We start from the raw sequence: 20417 nt of genomic DNA, 5'->3' as shown, positions 1-20417 counted from the left end.
CTACTTAACTGAAATCACAGCTATTTAAACTATTCAAATGGCTAAAGAACAGACCCGTTACTTTCGTAGGTTTTCCATAAAACATTATTTTACCTTTTGTCAAGGCTTGCAGTTTTTCAACAGGTAAATCAACACTCTTGTCTCATTTCATTCAGTTTAATTATTCTTAGCTTCCAAATGCACTTCTAAGCCTTTCTCATTTTGTCACAATTCTCTTCTGCTAACCTCCTATTTGCTGCAAAGCTCCAGAGAATAAAGAGTAAGGAATAAGGTGTTCCATATTACTAACTGAATTTTTATGAGGGTGAGGGAATAAAACTTCTACAAGTTTGACTATATAAAACAGTATCTTTGGAGAAAGGGAATTAGGAACTTTATGTAAACAGAGACAAAACATAAAAGAACTATCAGACAGTAAAATTACCTCCCCTTAGGAGAGCTAAATTTTAGTGAATACTTTTTACAAAACAGTTCAAAAAATGTATTGTTTTTAAAACCCAAACCCTGAGAAATGAGATGAGAAAATGAATAGACTGATGAAAACATTGTGTATATATATAAATCATCCTCGATTTTAAATTCCTTTTCCTCTTGGATGCCATATTAAACTAAACTGAAGTATGCTATAATCCAACATTGAGAGTGCTCGCCAATGTTTATTTGGGGTTAAGATGTTCTCACTGCGTTATCAAACTAACAATGTAACAAAGAGAAAAAGATAAGAAATGACTCCTTAAAAATAAAAATGTTGCCAGTTGCCATGGCTTATGCCTGTAATCCCAGCACTTTGGGAGGCCAAGGTGGGCGGATAGCTTGATCCCAAGAGTTTGAGACCAGCCTAGACAACATGGTGAAACCCCATCTCTACAAAATACAAAAAAAATTAGCCAGACATGGTGGTGTAGGCCTATAGTCCCAGCTACTTGGGAGACTGAGATGGGAAGATCACCTGAGCCCGGGGAGGCTGAGGCTACAGTGAGACATGACCGTGTGCCACTGCACTCCAGCCTGGGCGATATAGTTGTCTCAAAAACAAAAATAAAAATTAAAATATAGTCACTCTGTCTTAATTTAATAATTTTTGATAAAAGTTATTTATCCCAGCAGGGTGCAGTGGCTCATGCCTGTAATCCCAACACTTTGGGAGGCTGAGAGTGTGGATCACTTGAGGTCAGGAGTTTGAGACCGGCCTGGCCAACGTGGTGAAACCCCATCTCTACTAAAAATACAAAAATTAGCCAGTTGTGGTGGCACACACCTGTAGTCCCAGCTATGCAAGAGGCTGAGGCAGGAGAATCGCTTGAACCTAGGAGGCAGAGGTTGCAGTGAGCTGAGGCTGCGCCACTGTACTCCAGCCTGGGCAATAGAACGAGACTCTGTCTCAAAAAAGAAAAATGTTATTTATCCTATGATTTGTTGTGTGACTCAGATTATAATACACATGGCTTTAATATTAAACTTTTCATCATTATCTGAACAGCACACTTTATAGTAAATTTTAAAAATGTTTTCTTAAAACACTGTACAATTCCAGGTTTTGATTTTTAAAAGGACTAAAAATCTATACATTCATTTCAAGACTCTTCAGTCATCTTCAGCAGTTTCCTAAGTGTTATATGAAGCTCAATAATGGTATTTACATTAAGAAAAAGAGAACCAAATGATAGGAAATGGTCAAAAAGTTAGTATTAGACACAGAACTCTTTTGATCATGAGGGCAATAAAACTGTGAATTAAGCCACTAAATGAGGACTATGGAGTCACCATTCTAGACATCCTCAGAAAAATGCCAACAGGCTGCTCCATCTATAACTCTTGCTCTTTTTGGCACTTTAATATCCCAGTGTTACTTATGCAGTTTCAATAGGCAACACTTCCTAAACTTTCCCCACTAAAGTGCATGGCATTTTTTTAAGGGTCAGAAGGCACCCGCAGGTCTGGAACCCGAGCTCAGGGATTAGATGGATGGAAAGTCCAGCAAGGGGAAGGAACTGCTTGAATAAAGCTGACATGGAGGCATTGTTTTCTTAAAAAAAATTTATATATATATATATATATATATATGCACACACACATATATAAAATGATTTGAGAAATACATCCCATGTATAGAAAAACTAGAGATAGAAATCACCAATTACTAGGGCATTAATCTAGTATACCAGACAAAATGATCTCTTTGTGTCTCCTCTATCTTCAAGCCACAAAATAAAACTTCTAAGGAAATAAAATTGCATTTCTAGTTTTAAGGAATAACAGACTCTCATTAGTCACTTTCATATTCTTGGTATTTAGAATACATCCAGATACCATGAAGTGTCTTACAGTTGAGGCCTCCACAAACCATGTAATAACTTGTATTACTCTCAAATTCACATTAGAAACTCAAGTGACATTGAAATATCACACACATTAGCTAGTGCTACTTTTGTCACTGGCACTGTTGAATCATAACTAAGGCAGCAGAAAAATCATCTCTGGGTTCGTTCAAGACCATTTTTCTTTTAATGTCTTTTTTCCAATTTGCTTCTAACTATAAGGTTACAGACACCTTTTAAAAATAGCTCATAGAATTACAGAATGGTAAAACACTGAAACTGGATAAACTAGCACATCAACCTCCAACTCTCAGCAACTTGATTACTAGAGGAGTCTATTTAAAACCAACTGGCCCTCAGGAGGCTGAGGCAGGAGGATCGCTTGAGCCTGAGTTCAAGGCTGCAGTGAGCTATGATCACACCACTGAACTCCAGCCTGGGTGTCAGAGCCAGACCCCATCTTAAGGGGTCACTGACACAGATTTTCATTTAATAAATTGTGGGTATATTTCAAAGATGACCACTCTACTACTCATAGACCTTTAGGTTGCTTTTAATCTGGGAAGATTATAAATAACAGTAAATGAACATCCTTATAAATACATCTTTGTATCTAAGGTCAATGATTTCTCCAAAGAGCATGTGCATTCAATTTTGAGAAACTGCTCTCCATCCATCCATGCTATCATAAAAAACTTGAGTGTGTGTGTGTGTTTCACTACATCTGCAACAACTAGAGGGATTATTATTTTAAAATCTCTAGCAGTTTAAAAGTGTTATTTCTGTATTTTTATTAATGAAAGTGAAAATCCTTTAATGTGTTTCAACAATTTGTATTTCTTCTATGTGCTCATTCTCTAGCTTTTGCCTGCTGGGTTCTTCAAGTTTATTTCTTGTTGATTTTAAGAGCTCTTTAGGCTGGGTGTGGTGGCTCATGCTTGTAATCCTGGCGCTTTGGAAGACGGAGGCAGGAGGATCACTTGGGCTCAGGAGTTAGAGACCAGTCTGGGCAGCATAGTGAAATCCTGTCTCTAATTTTAAAAAGTAAAAAAGAGAGCTCTTTTAACATTAAAGATATTAACTTCTATTTTTCACATATATTGCTAATATCCTCCCCCTAGTTTTTGCTTTTTCTTTTAGGCATTTTCTTATGGTATATTTCACCAAATATACATCTTAGATGTCTTCATAGACAAATCTGATGTTCTTTTCTTGCTCTGAAGTCAATAGTGTCTTTCCCTCCAATATTATAAAAAGTTATATTTTCTTATTTTTTGGCTTTGTTTTTTAAAATCTTTAATCCACTTGGACTTCATTTTTGTATTTCTTCCCCACTGCTTGCTAAGTATCCCAACAAAGGTACAAAATAAACTAGTGTGCTGGAACTGGTGCATACTGCTCATGACAGTTACATTTTTCTGGAATTTTGTAAGCTGACTGTGAAACATAACCATAAAAAACTATGTTATATAAACTTAGAATAAAATAAATCATATTTAAAACTAAGGTAACAAATACTCAGGAATCATCACTCCCTAGTTATTTTATTATGATTGATGCTGTTAAGGTTATCTAACACCTATTTTATCTATATGGTGAAAATACTACATAAGGACGTGCTAGTGCATATCTTTCTCCAATTCAGCATTTAATGACTTCACATTAGTGGCTTGAAATTGGCCATTATAGTATTTATACCACAGAGATCAGCAAACCCTACAAACTACAGCTTTTTTATTTTTCAGAGAGCCTTTTGTTAAACATATGCCACCTTACCACTGGAATAAGCCATTCTTTGCTCACTAATTTGAAAAAGGATCTCTAGTGTATACTACATTGCTATTTATTCTTAAGTTTATAAAACAATAAAGAGCTTAGAATTGAACTTTTTTTTCTACTCGAGCATCACAGACTACTTTGGTATGCTTTGATATATTAGATAAGACTTTGGACACAGTTTCTATTAACTGGATATCTATTTTTCCAACATAGATCACAGTACTGCAAAGAAAAGCGTATTTTCCCCAAACAATTCAATAGCATTCTTAACTTTACGTAGATTATAGAAAACAGTATACATAAAGGACTATTTCTTTTCAAAATAAAGGACTATTTCTGGACACATAGTTGGTTGCCATACACTATTTTTAGATTAGGGCTCTTACTCTTAAAAAAAATAAAGAATCCAAACATAAGAAAACAAAACTACTACCATGGGGTGGGTCTAAATAATAATAATAATAAATAGTAAATAATAAGTGTTCTCTCATAAAAATTCTGCCAGTGTGTGAAGAAATGGTGATCTTTTAATACATAATGGCAAGAACCAACTATAGTACTTTTTTGTTTTTTTTGAGACACGATCTGGCTCTGTTGTCCAAGCTAGAGTGCAGTGGCACAATCTCAGCTCACTACAAACTCTGCCCCTTGGCCTCAAGCCATGCTCCCACCTCAGCCTCCCAAGTAGCTGGGACTACAGGCACACACCACCAGTCCAGTTAATTTTTGTGTTTTCAGTAGAAATGGGGTTTTGTCATGTTGCCCAGGCTGGTCTTGACCTCGTGAGCTCAAGCAATCCACCTGCCTTGGCCTCCCAAAGCGCTGGGATTACAGGTGTAAGCCACGGCGCCTGGCTGCTGACGGTACTCTTCTTTGAGAGTCAGCATCACATACAAACTCAGCATTGGAAACCTTCTTCCTTTTTTACATAGAGATGGGTCTTGCTATGTCAACAAGGCTAGATGCAGTGGCTATTCACAGGAGCAATCATTGCATACCAAAATCGCAAACTCCTGGGCTCAAAAGCTCCTCCTGCCTTAGCCTCTTAAGTAGGCTGAGTAGCTGAGAATACACACATGGGCCACCATGTCCAGCCTAGAAACTTCCAATTCAACAACCAACAAGCACCAGCCATGGGACCATGCTAGGCTCTGAAGAAGCAACTAAGACATGACCCCAATCTTTGAATCTCTCATCATTTTTAGTGGATCAGTGGGTTGAGAATGTGTCACAAGTGGTTATAAGCACTTTCATTAGCATTGAGAGAAACAGACTGTCTTCAAGAATGAGTATCTACTTTAAGAGGAAAAGAAAATCAGGGTACAAAAACTAGTTCAAGTTTGCCCACCTACCGAGATAAGCTGATACATTCTGATAACTAGACCTTCAGCACCTATACCAGTTAAACATTACAGTGTCCCTATTTAATGTCTTTCCTGCTGAGGTACTTTAAGTCAGTGATTTATTTGCAGATACTGATATCAACTGCATCAAGAACACCAGTAACCGCTGCCTATGTACTTCCTTACCTGTCATGAGCCATTTAGATTTACACTCCAGCTACCTCATTCTAGGTGTTTACATTACGAAACTATGCAATGAAATAGCTGGGCTGACTCAACAGAACCACCCTTTTTGCGTCTAAGCCGAAAGACCTCACTTTTAAAGGCTTGCTGTCGTTTGATTTCTTGTAAACATAGTATCTTATATTATAGCCTAGGCAGCAAACACAGCAGTTGCCCTTTTCACACATACAGTTGATACAGTGACGATTTCAGCCTTTTCCAATCATTAACTAATATTTCAGATTTAAAAATCTATTTCTTAAGGCTTTGTACTATATATAGGGGAAATAATCATTACCCTTGGGGAAACAATGGCTCATTTACTGAAAATGAGTTTAACAAAGGAATTATTTCGTACTGAAAATACAGAGCAGTGAACTGGGTGACACAAATCACAGCATCATCAGCTCATATGACTGCATTAGGGTAATTTACTTTAAAAGAAACCTACAACTTAAAATTTAACTTCAGCAATAAAATCATACCCTCTGTCATAGAATTGTGAAACCAGAGCTTAGACTATTTTGAAAATGTTACCTTAAGTCTCAACCTGAGATAAAAACCACACACACAAAAAAAGTTTGTAGAATGGAATATTTCTATACTTCCTGAAGCTTAGTTTTGACTGGCACATGTTTCATTTACACATTTGATTCACACTGAATTTTGTTTTAATTATTAAGAGAATAAACAGCATTCCAAAATAGTCACAAGCTTTAAAACTTCAACTTCCTTCTCTAGTTGGAGAGCTTACAAAACTCATTACATGGAACAGTGAGTTGATGCAGTGACCACAAATTTCTTAACACTGTTTAAGTCTTAAATTAATCATAACCCAATCTCCGCAAGTTCTGTAGAAATAGCCTGAAAGTAGGTAACGCAGCCGGGTGTGGTGGCTCACGCCTGTAATCCCAACACTTTGGGAGGCCAAGGTGGGCGGATCACCTGACGTCAGGAGTTCGAGACCAGGCTGGCCAACACGGCAAAACACCGTCTCTACTAAAAATACAAAAACTAGTCAGGTGTGGTGGAGCGCGCCTGTACTCCCAGCTACTCGGGAGGCTGAGGCAGGAGAATTGCTTGAACCTGGGAGGCAGAGGTTGCAGGGAGCCGAGATCGCGCCATTGGACTCCAGCCTGGGCAACAAGAGCAAAACTTCGTCTCGAAAAAAAAGAAAAAAAAAAGTAGGTAATGCAAAAGTCACAAAATGTTAATCTAGAAGAGTGGTTTCCGGATATATCATATAATTCTCTCAAATTTCCTGAGGTTTTAAAACTTTTCAAAATATATGTGGGAGAATGATATGCTCAAAATAGATATACATCTTAGTTACATATTACATGAAAAGACTGAGTTGTTCTTCACCAAAAATCTTGTAGTCTGTGACATTTAATCAGAAAACATTTAATCAGTCACTGGCCCACACAAAATAACCAACAGATTAATCTAAATATTCCATGGTTTTTCTCAGATGCATGTTCCTGGTTTCATTTATATATAGTTTTCATTTTTTATTTGTTTTGTTTTTATAAGAACACTTCCTCCATTTTCAATAGGCATTTAGTTGGACAGATATTACTGGTAAAGTAGCAAAACAGCAAAATCTCTGGCTCAGCCCCCAACCAGCTTTGCAGCGTTGAACAAATCTCTTAGCTTCTCTGCGTCTCAATTTTCCCATTTATAAAATGAGGCAGCTAGACTAGATGCATTCTAAAGTATCTTACAACTCTCCAGTTTCTTTGAGGCAGAGCTCTAGGCTTGCGAGAATGAAAAAGCCCTCAAAAGACCAAAATCTCATTCTGCAATGTTAGTGAAACAAACAGGATACAAAATTGTAAATACAGTGTGATCATGATCCCAACTCTAAATCTACAAACACACCCACACATTCCAGGTAAAAGTCTTGTAAACAATACACCAAAATGCTATCAGTGGTTATCTCTGAGTTGTAGGTTACAAACGACTGGTTTTCCTTTCAGCTCTTCTGTGTTTTTTAAGGGTCCTACAATAAACATACTATTACTCTGATAATAGGGAGGAGGGTGAAAAACAAAGAAAAAAACCTTCCTTTTATGTGCTAAAGAAAATTTTACATTTGGAAAGCATTCTAGAATTTGAATGAATTTTTCAAAAACAGTTGGAGTTAATCAGAAAAAAAATCTCTAGTGAAGTCACATACCTGATACCTGTCAACCATCACACAAAAGCTGTTTATTTTCCCTAAATTAGTAAGTTTTCAGGAGGTACTATTTTTTTTCACTTATACTGAAACCAGTAATAATAATTATGATAGCTACCATTTACATAATGCCAAACATAGCTCTAAGACTTTATATAATAATTCATTTAATCCCCACAACAGCCAGACACACTGGGTCATGTCTGTAATCCCAGCTACCTGGGAGGCTGAGGTGGGAGAACTGCTCGAGGACAGGAGTTTGAGACCAGCCTGGACAACATGGCAAGACTCCCAGGACCACCACCTCTTAAAAAATAAAAAAATCAGCTGGGTGTAGTGGGTTACACCTACGGTCCCAGCTTACTCAGGAGGCTGAGGTGGGAGGATCACCTGAGCCCAGGAGTTCAAGGCACCACTATACTAAAAATAAAAAAATATTTTTAAAAATCCAACCTGGCACGATGGCTCATGCCTATAATCCCAACACTTTGGGGGCCTGAGGTGGGCGAATCACGAAGTCAAGAGATTGAGACCATCCTGGCCAACATGATGAAACCCGTCTCTACTAAAAATACAAGAATTAGCTGGGCATAGAGGCGTGTGCCTGCAGTCCCAGCTACTCGGGAGGATGAGGCAGGAGAATTGCTTGAACCCGGGAGGCAGAGGCTGCAGTGAGCCAAGATCATGCCACAGCACTCCAGCCTGGTGACAGAGCAAGACACCGTCTGAAAAAAAAAAAAAAAAAAAAAATCCCCACAACAACCCTACAATTACTGGAACACTATCTCCGCTGTATACATGAAGACCATGAGGTACATAGAGATAAAATAATTTACCCACAGATAATGAGGGGCAGAGCTAGGATTTAAAGAGAATTATCCTTTTAAGTAGCTGGGACTAAAGGTGTGTGCCACCACACCCAGCTAGTTTTTATTTTTTTATTTTCTGTAGAGATGAGCTCTTGCTACACAGCCCAGGGCTCAAGCAATCCTCTGGTATCAGCCTCCCAAACTGCTGGGCTTACAGGCATACTATCCCTTTAAATGTTAACTGTTCTCCTCAGGTCATTCTTTAACTACTTTTGTTCTAAAAGTTCCTCTATTTTTCTTTAAACTGAAAAAAAGACTGGCCCAACTTTTACTAGTTTAAAATTATTATTCTTTTCTAAGTCATTATTTCAAAGCATAAGGAGTATGATTTATTCCCTGTACATATCACTAAGTGAATAATATTATAACATCTGAGAAATTAAGTAACATTAATTATTAAGTTTAATATTGGAAAGTCTTAATAAAGAAAGGTGCTTTGTTGGTTGACATTATTTGTCCTCATAAATCTTCTGCAAAGAATCCCTACAACCAACTGTTGTGCCTTTCTAAAATTTATATTTTATTAAAATGTTTTAAACACTGTTATAATCAATTAGCTTGTGTTTTTAAAAGAATGCCTGTCAATATTTACTTTGAACACTGGCTATGGTATACACCCAGTTAACTTCAGAATAACCCCAATTACTATAACATGCAGAACCTGGGAAAATGAACAGAGGAAGCCAATCAATTAAACATGGTTGAAGATGCTCACATAATTCTCTGAGGCAATTCAAACCCAAACCAAGCCCCTTCTTCTGCACAATACCCACATTACTTGCCAATTTTTTATAGCTTCTGGATTACTTTTAATAAAGTCCAAATTTCCTCCACAACTGTACTACTAAATTTCCAGCTCTAGTGAAGTAAATACAGAAATCAATAGTTTCCTATTTTAAAAAATTAGAAAAGAGAGGGAAGTGGAGAAGGTGGGGAAAAACCTCTGCACCACGCTGCCTGTTAATTTAGATGTGCAATGAGACAATCACCTGATAATTGCACCCTTTGGTTACTTTTGTACTGGTAAGATAATACAGTGAAATAAAGTCACCTGGCTTATTTCAATTAACTTACACAATTTGCAAATCTGCAACTCCCTGCCATGGTACATTAAGAAAATTAGCATGTAAGAAAAATCACCTGCTTATGTAAATTGGAGGATGATTTTTATCCATGCAGACGGGAAGAAAAGCTGCAATCTGGGTCAAATAACTAATTTTATCTATTTGTTCAAATGTCTCTTTTCACCTTTTCTCTGTAGCTCAGAGCAAGAATTTTAGGTCAAAGAATGGATAAACAAAAAGTTTCTGTGTTGTCCACTCCCCTGTAAGAAGTCTGCTGCCTGACACTACTGAGCTCTATACTACTTACATTGAAAGCAAGACTGAGAACCTTATCCGGATAACAAAACCACAACACAGAGAAGATAAAAAGAGAAATCAATAGGAGATATCTGCTCTAATTGGTAAGGAAAGCAAACATGAAGGATCAGGTACCAATTTTACCTTCTGCTACTTTAGGCAAACAAAGCTTCAGAAAAGAAAAGGAAAAATGCCTCCAAATAACTCAGGGCAGACAGGATTTCTCTATAGAGATCATTATTCCAGTTTGTTCCATAAATGTACCCAGTCAAGTTCTTCTGAGTCTGACATAAGTCAGACAAATGCAATATCTTGGTCATTAATGACTGCATTCCTGGCATTCACTGCTGGTATTCATCCCTCCCATTTAAAACTGACTCCATCTCCAGGTCCAGAAGTGGATCTGATTGCTCCAAAAGTAACCTTATCTTCATTGACAGTGATTGGTTCAGAAATGAGTATGTAATCCAACAAAAGCCAAAGAGAGGCCAGGTGCAGTGGCTCACACCTGTAATCCCAGCACTCTGGGAGGTAAAGGTGGGCAGACTGCTTGAGCCCAGGAGTTTGAGACTAGCCTGGGCAACAAAGTGAGATCCCATCTCTACAAAAAAAAAAAAAAAAACAAAAAAAATAGCCAGGTGTGGTGACAGAGCAAGACTGTCTCAAAAAAAAAAAAAAAAAAAAAAAAAAGCCAGAGATCAATATGCTGGTGCTGGTCAATAGCCACACGTGGCTACAGAGCACTTAAAATGTGGCTAGACTAAACTGAGACATATTCTAAGCATAAAGATACACAGTGATTTTGCAGACTTAGTATGGAAAAAAAGTAATATAGATCATTAATAATTTTTATAGGGAATACATGTTGAAATGACAATATTTTGGATATAGAGTTAAAATACATTACCAAAATTAATGTCACCTGTTTCTTTTTACATTTTTTACTGTGGCCACTAGAAAATTTAAGATTGCATACTTTCACTATGTATTTACTGGATAGCACTGCTGGTTTGCTGAGGGTGTCTTGGACAAGAGCTTTAGGAAGTGCCCTCTTTGGGCACTGTAAGCCCTAAATTACTACAGCCTTAAAGCTGTGTCAAAGCTCATTTTCTGGGAGGCCCACATGCAAACTAGTAAGTCTCTTACCCAAATTCAGAATTTAAAGGAGACTCCTGGAAAGATATTTGTTTTAAAGAAACTTGCAAATTAATGTAAGCACTGGCCCCCAAATCAACTTACCTGATTACTCACACACAAAAGATGACAAAATACTGAACATTAAATTTTATTTAAAAATTTAAAAATCACTCAAAATATTATAAGAAAACTATTATAAGATTTATGAGAAACTAAGCAAGTTTTTAAAGTCTAAAACACTAAAAAGGTAAATATTATCAAGAAAATAGTAGTATCAAATGGACATGTAGGAAGAAATTGATTGCTCATTTGCAAATAGGCCTGCTCTTCTCCACAGCTGAACTACACGTATAATCCTTACCAATAACTCAGTAATAGAAGAAAACAAGTCTCTTGAAAAAAATGAACATTTAAAATCTGATCCCAAATTAGAAAACTATAAAAGTCACCACGCTGGAACAGGGTGACATTTATCTCATTCCTCCTTTAAACAATTTTAGAAGCTATTCAACACTGTAGTCCTGAAGAGAGAAAGTTGTCTTGTGGTCACCAGCAAACTCCAATGCCACTATGCCGTGCAAATATTAATACCATTTTATAATAGAATCTTAGGAAACACAGGATTTTATAAATGAGAAAACCAAGGCTAAGAAAGTTTAGATAACTTTACCAAGGTCACAGTGTTGTTGGCAGCAAGGCTAAGACCAGAACCTTGTCTCCTAACAAGTTTAGTTTAGTAATCTATTACCTTATTGTTAAAAAAAAAAAAAAAGGGCCAGGTGCAGTGGCTCATGCCTGTAATCCCAGCACTTTGGGAGGCCGAGGTGGGCCGATCACGAGGTCAAGAGATCGAGATCATCCTGGCCAACATGGTGAAACCCCGTCTCCACTAAAAATACAAAAATTAGCTGGGCGTGGTGGCGTGCACCTGTAATCCCAGCTACTCAGGAGGCTGAGGCAGGAGAATCCCTTGAACCTGGGAGGTGGAGGTTGCATGAGCCAAGATCACGCCACTGCACTCCAGCTTGGTGACAGAGGGAGACTCTGTCTCAAAAAAAAAAAAAAAAAAAAAAAAATTCCTTCCCAAGGAAATGGCACCTTGAACATTAAGTTCTCTGGTTTACTGAACTAAAAAAAAAAAAAAAAACTTAAGATTTGGAAGAATTGTATTAATAAGTTTAAAAAATTGTAAAAAGTAATACTGAATACTTAAGAATTCTTTAGAATCAAACATACACAGTATAGGGAAAAACAATCAAACACAATCATTCTCTCAAATGCTGTCAATGATGTACTCACTAAATACAATGGCCTTTTCTCCATCTTAATTTTCTGACTTATTTTTTTTTTTTTTTTTGAGACAGGTTCTGACTCTGTCACCCGGGCTGGAGTGCAGTGGTGCAATACCAGCTCACTGCAACCTCAGCCTCTTGAGTAGCTGGGACTACAGGTGCATGCCACCGCACCAGGCTAATTTTTTTTTTCTGTATTTTTAGTAGAGATGGGATTTCACTATATTGTCCAGGCTGGTCTCAAACTCTTGGGCTGAAGTGATATGCCCACCTCAGCTGCCCAAAGTGCTGGGTTTACAGGTGTGAACCACCATGGCTGGCCTTCTTTGACTTTTTATTAGCACCAAAGATCACTCCCATTTTCCTAACAATCTTCTGCTATACTTAGATTATCAAGCACTGTGAACACATTTTCCTGACTGCCCTTTGCTTCCAGTAGCTTCTTCCACCTACAACACAGAACACTCCCTAAGACTCAGACAGATCTCAGTTCTCTTTACTCTTCTATTTTACGTAGCAAAAAAAAAAAAAAAAAAAAAAAAAAAAAAAAAATTAAATCTGACCAAGTCTCTCTTACTTAAAAACTTTCAGTAGTTGCCATTTGCAGAGTTTTAACCTTTTCTCATCACTGACCGCCTAAGGAGCCTTTTTAGGCTTTTTTCCTAATCATTCCCCTCATAAAATCTTAATACCACAGATACGCCATTTAACTGTTCATGTGCTATATGTACACATATGCTTTATTAATAAAAAGCTGTTTTTAGTGCCTCAACTCAACCATGACATTCCAACTTCTCCATGATTGAGCTCTAGCTTACACCTCCTACCACCCACTGCACTGCACATTCAGCATCTCCAGCCCTGTAGTCTCCTACATATAGGCCCTTCCACCTACACTGCCCTTCCCCATTGGTTGACTCTCATTCTTAACACTCATTGAAGAATTACCTATTTTAGGAAGCATCCTGACCTTCCACAGACATCCCTCCTCTACATTCCCTTAATGTCCAGGGACTATCTCTATTGCTGCATTTATGGCACTATAAATGGATAATAATCCATTTACAAATCTATTTCCCCCAGTAGGTCATAATCACCTTTAATCCTTATCTCCAGCACAGTGCCCGGCAAATAGTAACACACAATAATTGAATATTTTAAGAACAAGTGAAAATAATATACACATTTTTTGAGACGGAGTTTCGTTGCCCAGGCTGGAGTGTAACAGCCAGATTTTGGCTCACTGCAACCTCCGCCTCCCGGGTTCAAGCGATTCTCCTGCCTCAGCCTCCCGAGTAGCTGGGATTATAGGCATGTGCCACCACGCCTGGCTAATTTTGCATTTTTAGTAGAGATGGGATTTCACCATGCTGGTCAGGATGGTCTTGAACTCCTGACCTCAGGTGATCCGCTCCTCGGCCTCCCAAAGTGCTGGGATTACAGGTGTGAGCCACTGTGCCCAGCCTGAAAATAATATAAAGTTTTTATTTAATGGTTTCAAATTTAGTTTCACCTCTCCACCAAGGCTGAGGACACCCTGAGAGTAGGCATGTGTCATTGTTCATATTGTTTACTTGACTGTCAACTCCTCCAAAACAATATGGTGACTTAAACATCCCTATACCTCAGTACTAAGCACAATACAGACAACAGCAGCAGCAACTTAATAGAGGTTCACAAAATTATTTATGAGACTAAATATCCCCATTTGGTGCCTGCGAAAGTGCTGGTCCACAGCAAAGTGACAATAAAAATATATAGACTAGTGAGTTCCAAAGGTGTAAAAAACTTTCACTGCCTCATAGTAGATACGACCCAATTAGCCAAATTATTTCAAAACTGGGTTTAGGTAAAGAGCACCAATCATTATCAGTGGCAGACACCCCCGTATATACTCCCTCTACTCACACCATTACAACTAAGTGTTAAAGTTCAATCTCAGTAGTGTTCACTTAGAAGTCATCTTTCCATAATGTCAGAGTACCAGCTTTTTCTGTTTCCGCACTAGGTACCTTACAACTACTGACTATGTCTATCATAACTTGTTATGTGCTCACTGGCAGTGTTACAACTGTTGCCTCAGGGACTCTGTTACCCCTAAGCAACATCAGGATCACACTGACAAGCTATTTTAGTTATTGTTGACCTGTATTAGATGACCCAATCAACAAATAATTCACTGGAGTAGCATAGAGACAAAGGGACTCAGAACTAAAACCCAAACAGATGCATAATTAAAGAGCTTCTAACAGCTTCTGTCCATTTATTGGCTGGACGACAAATGAAAAGTTTCTTTGGCCTTGACAATCTCCAAAGAAACCAAATAAGCATATTAAGGAAACATACAGTATATGAACAGTTAATTCTTGAATTGCTTGGACATCAATAAATCTAATAAAAACCACAAGAATAGCCACTCAGTTTTACAATATAGAAGGCAGAGAAAACTCTGACACTCCTAGTTGTGAAGACAAAGAAACATTCCAGTACTCCATTATAGGACTTTTTGTATCTACAACTGCCTGTGCTTTGAAGGTAAAAACCCAGAATTTAAATTCAAACACATATTCAGTTAACGCACTTATGCATTTTACAAAGTTTTTGCTCTGGTATAGCATATGAAAGGGAACTACATCTGCCCCCATTTCTCTTTCAGGACACATGCCCAGTGGTACTGACAGCTAAAAAGATGGCATTTAATGTTGAGGGATATTGTTTCAGCTTGTTTGAAAGGGCAAGGTTTCTGAAATGCCTTTTAAAAAAAAATTCTCTTTTTTTCTAAATTAATATTTCACAGTATAACATGAAACTTCTCCCCAAGAATAAAACAAGTTTATTTTTTGTGCTGTGGTTTTGTTTTTTGAACATAATTTGGATAATCTTTTCAGGAGTCTAAGTACAAAATGACTTGCAATGTTACAGGCTATGGAGTTTCAACCACTAAGAAGTGGGTGCAGTATCATTAGATTGTTATTTTATTCTCTACTCTTTGCTTTATCTACTTTATGATCATGAACCTGTAATTTCTAAAAGTAAGTTCGTTTGTAGTTAAAATTAACAATACAGATTTCCACATTTCTAGTTTCACACGGATGCTTTGTTATGTCTAGAAGAGCAACCGTTTCCTTTTTATGGTGCAGGCTCTGCTTCTTCAAAGCTCTTTTCACAAAGCAGAGCCCCCAAAGAATCCAGCTGTGGCTGTTAATCTTGGCTGATAGTGGAGAAACTTCTCAATGCTATAGATTCTTAACCTGTAAAACACAGTTAATAACAAAATGCCCTTTAGTATACTACTCTTTCTGATATGACTTACTCCAGAATTTTCCCCAAACACATCCCAAAAGCATTCTCCATTTTTCCAAATTACAGTTTGTTATATGGAGTAAGAGGACCAGAGAAAACATAAGAAAAAAAGATGCTTCTCATGTTCACAAGATGAGCAAGATAGACCATCTCTACCATGCACAAGGGCTTATACTGAATAATTTTTTTGTTAAATCACTATATTTCTCCCACCTCACTGGGATCTTCAGCAATTCACACTTTTTCATCCAAACATAAGCAAAGTGAATCTCTACTAAAGCTGAACTTCGACAATAAGGATGTCTTTCACTTGTTACATTGAAATGAAAAAAATAATTCCCGCCCAGTATATAAAGCCATAATACTTTCTAAAACAGTGCAGATGATCTGACTAAAACACCTACATACTATATACAAATGTGTATTATTTTTATTTGTTTTTTATTAGTTGACAGGACAGCACAGAGTATTTTCCCCTTGGCTTTAAATTCAACCGTTTTCAAATCTCCCTGGCATACAGTACAACTGAGGGGACATGCTATGTTATTTAGAGTCATGCCTCCAAAAATAGTCTACATGCTGATTTCACCTGATAAATCTGACAATCTCTGAAGACACTTCCATGCACATTAACACAACAGCTTGATTTTTCTACCAACAATAACTACAACAAAAACAACTAACATTTATTGATGCTTACTGCGTGCTAGACAGTGTAATCATTGGTTTACAAGAATTACCTCACTTAATATTCACACCAATCCTGAGATAAATACTATTATTATCCCCATTTTATAGATAAGGAACAGAGAAGTCAAATAATTTATCAAGATCACAGAGCTAGTAAGTAACTATTACTACAGTTTTGAAAGACAGATAAAAGTAACCTGCTGAAGTTATTAGAATAATAAAATTCAAAGACATCCGACATTACTTGGAGTACACGAAGGCAACAGAGCAAGTGAATCCCAGGCTTTTTGATCTTTTAATTAATCAGGCAAATCACAAACCAAAATGCTAATTTTATTTTAAAAAAAAGCTTTTCCCAGACTCACTTTTACCAAGGTGGCAATATGTGCCATTAATTCCATCTCTAATATGTTAAGTTGCCAATGTCAAAAACTGTCTAGGCATAGCAATCCTCAAACCACTCTCATGTGGTCAACTTCCTTTATCTCTCAAAATTATGAGCCCCTGAAACTCTTTGTCCCAAAGTGGTTACCTCTTTAACCACAGCATTTTCCTCTGGCAAATGTGAACTGCAGACAAAAAGGTAGATTTATATTACTCACCAAATGACTGAAGTTACTATTTGTGGGTTGCTTTGTGTTTTGTTTTCACATTATGAAAATGTCCATGTGGATGTTTGGAGGCTGTAATGTCTCACAAAGAAGGTCAAATTATATATGATACTTTGATAACCCATAAACAACGTTCTATCAGTGGCAACAAATGTTATCTCACGCTATCCCACAATCACATTACCAGGTAAACTGGAACTCTTACTTTGAGATAAAATACAGCAGACAGTTGCTAATGAAACCTTAATTGAACTGTCACGGCACCATCTTTACCAGCAAGCTAAAGAGTAATTCACTACTTTTACACAACTATCCAATACTGATAAGTTATTCCACTAGTTAAATTCAACAGAAAGATAAATCAAGTCAGCTAGACTAAATTGTTCAGTGATAAATCTGGTAAAATGCTGCATCACTTCTACAAATATCTCTCCTTGTCTACATGGAGAAACAACAATCTCTCTCAAAATTGCATGACACTTTTTTAGCCATCAGTTAGTACCCCTGGGTATATGTCCCCAAGGAAATGGGGGCAAAATACAGTTTCTTGTCATATGCTATTCCAGAAGAATACTTGCAAAATGCATTAAATGAATATATGTTTGAATTAAGTGAATCTTATAATACCCAGGTAGTTAGTTATGTGGTGGTTTGAATCAAATGATGTAATATTGGGAGAATATTTTTATGTTCCATTATAATCATTTTAGAAAAAAGTTGTTTCCAATTCATAAGGTACTTCCTAAATTAAAAAGATAGATTCTGTTTCAGTTAAAAAGTAAAAAAAACCTCACTAATATCTTTACCTTGGGTTTCAAAATACTAGTGTAAATCCCTGTAGTTTGGTTTTCAAATCTCTGAACAGTCTTACTTAGGTCATACAACAGTTAAATTTCAAATATAATAAGCAATTCAGACAGCAGGTCATTGACATGTAAATATAAAAATAGAAAAGTATTTGCATACTAAAACATACACCTGGAACTCTTTCTTTTTTCACACCAAATTGTATTTCACCTGTTACAGCTGATGAAAACACTCAATATAGTTAACTAGAAAAACTTGGTTTAAAAAAAAGACCTGAATCACATGAGGACACAGAAAGAGGGCGGCCATCTACAAGCCAAGGAGAGAGGCCTCAAAAGAAACCAAATCTGTACCTTGATCTTGGATTTCTAGCCTCCAGAACTGTGAGAAGTAATTTTCAGTTGTTTAAGCCAAAACAAAGAAAGACCTGACTAGATCAATTAACCAAGCAGCAAAGATGCCAAAGCACTGTGCTAGGCGCTGAGGAGAAAAGGATTACTACAGTAGACAATCCTTACCCTCAAGGAGCTTACAAGGTTTGTCTTGTAGTCAGTGACACAAGACAAACCTGAAATAAGATGGTGCACAGAGATGTACTTTAAGTACATGAGACAAACTCCATAGGTGGTAGAGCAGTCAATCAAATAACTCTAGAATGGATTCAAATCAAATATATTTGGGCTTTCATATATCAGAGATTCAGAGTACCCACTAGCAGAACGTTTGCTGTGTGAGATGTTTCAGCACTCCAGTTCTTTATCGCCCTCTTCCTTAAAAAAATAAATAAAATTTAAAAATCTTCCCTTGCCACCTAAGTTAAAACTGCTACAAGTCACATCACTTTTTGATAGAAATGTAAGGAAAAATGCCTTTTGAATATATTCAAGAATGCTGCAACCCATTTCCCTTTCAGTATCCCTAGTTTTTAGCATTGTATGTAAGGCACTAAAAAAGCCAGCAAGCATCCACATCTAAGAGGATCCAAACAAGTGCTAAAAGTTATTAGTAAATCAATGACAAAATTTAAACCAAGGAACAACCATTTTCCTGTCTGCTCCATCCCCCAACCAAAGCTTGGAAATCCTCAAGAGTTAGGCAAGAATAGGAAGTTCACAGTTAAATCTCTTAGATAGTCTGTGGAAGGGACAGAGGAAGGCAGGAACAGGCGGGTCCCTGAGCAGAATGACCGAGGCACCATTACCAGCTATACTCTTTCCCACCTTGAATCCCACACACTTTGGAGAAAGGGCTGCGCTGCAGCAGAAACTTCCTTGGGGATTAGCTGAGAAAATACTGGACTCTACTAGCTTTTTTAAAAAATGGATGAGATCACTTAGTAGCCTAGATTGTCAAATCTGAAATATAAATAAGATGGCCAGTTAAAATGCATCAACGATGCGCCCATCAATTTTAGCCTCAAAAACAATAACGAAAGGAGATATTTACCGGGCCAGTTCCAAAGAGTTCATTTTCCTGTGGTAATGGGGGCTTTTCTAGACAGTAACAAGAATCAATTTTTGAATGCACTGAAAATATCAATTCATCTATCCAAAGTGTAATCATTAGTCCTTGGGAGAAAACCCAGTTCATTCTAGTTTTGACAGGAATAAACATATTTTATTATAAACTACTAATCTTTTTAAGGTTAGACCAAATAGACCAAAATGTTATATTTAAGAAGCCCTTAGGCTTTTACAAATGTCCTAGCACTAGCAAAAGTAGTGTCATTTGTTTAAAAAGTATTATTTCCTACTACAGCAACTGACCAACAGATAATAGGAACTTAAGAGGCACTAAATGACACTAAAACATTACACTGAATGTGGGCCACTGCATAGCTAGTCTACTAACCTCATTTGTGGTACTCATGTGTGATGCTATATTTAATGCATTCTTATCAAAAGGCTACAGCTACATACTTCCCAACTGTAGCTCCATGGTTTAAAATAAACCACTCAAGCAATGATCTTAACTGGTTCAACTATGAATCCTATCTTTCTTCTCGAGATCAAGATCACAAAATAAGGAGTGAAAAGACAGGATAGGAAAGTAGTTATGCAAAGTATATCGTAATGACAAGAGTATTATAAAGGAATTCAGTTTGGATCAGTTGCTAACACTTAATGCCACTGGGCAACCGATCCAAACTAAATCAAACACACGAAATGACCAAGGTCTTTGTAGGAGTTAGTATTCCATACATTCATCTACTGATGCTGTGTTCAGTGGCTTGCTTAGGTTCTAACAGAAAAGTTTGGTAGACAGCAAACTTATGTGTGTTGCTCATGAGAAGGTGCTCCACCAAAACTTGCCATGAGCCTAGACAGCCAATGCATTAGGCCTAGACAGCCAATGCATTACCACATTAGTGAAGGTGGCTTCCTACAGTTGGGTTGAGAAGCTTGCTCCACCTTGGTCAGCATGGAGAAAACCACGAGGGATGCACTCACCCAATCACAACCATCAGAAGAAACCATGAGAGGTTGTGTTTTTCTTTGGATACTCA

General features: G+C 37.2%; 1 protein-coding gene across 2 annotated transcripts in view; it reads right to left on the bottom strand.

Annotated features, from left to right (window-relative positions):
- LOC105476015 (nemo like kinase) overlaps window positions 1-20417 on the bottom strand; it is a 152252-nt gene that overhangs the window by 130345 nt on the left and 1490 nt on the right. The window lies entirely within an intron of this gene.

This window comes from Macaca nemestrina, chromosome 17, assembly GCF_043159975.1.
Source record: "Macaca nemestrina isolate mMacNem1 chromosome 17, mMacNem.hap1, whole genome shotgun sequence".
Taxonomy (NCBI): Eukaryota; Metazoa; Chordata; class Mammalia; order Primates; family Cercopithecidae; genus Macaca; species Macaca nemestrina.
This window is presented reverse-complemented; position numbering and strand designations above follow the sequence as displayed.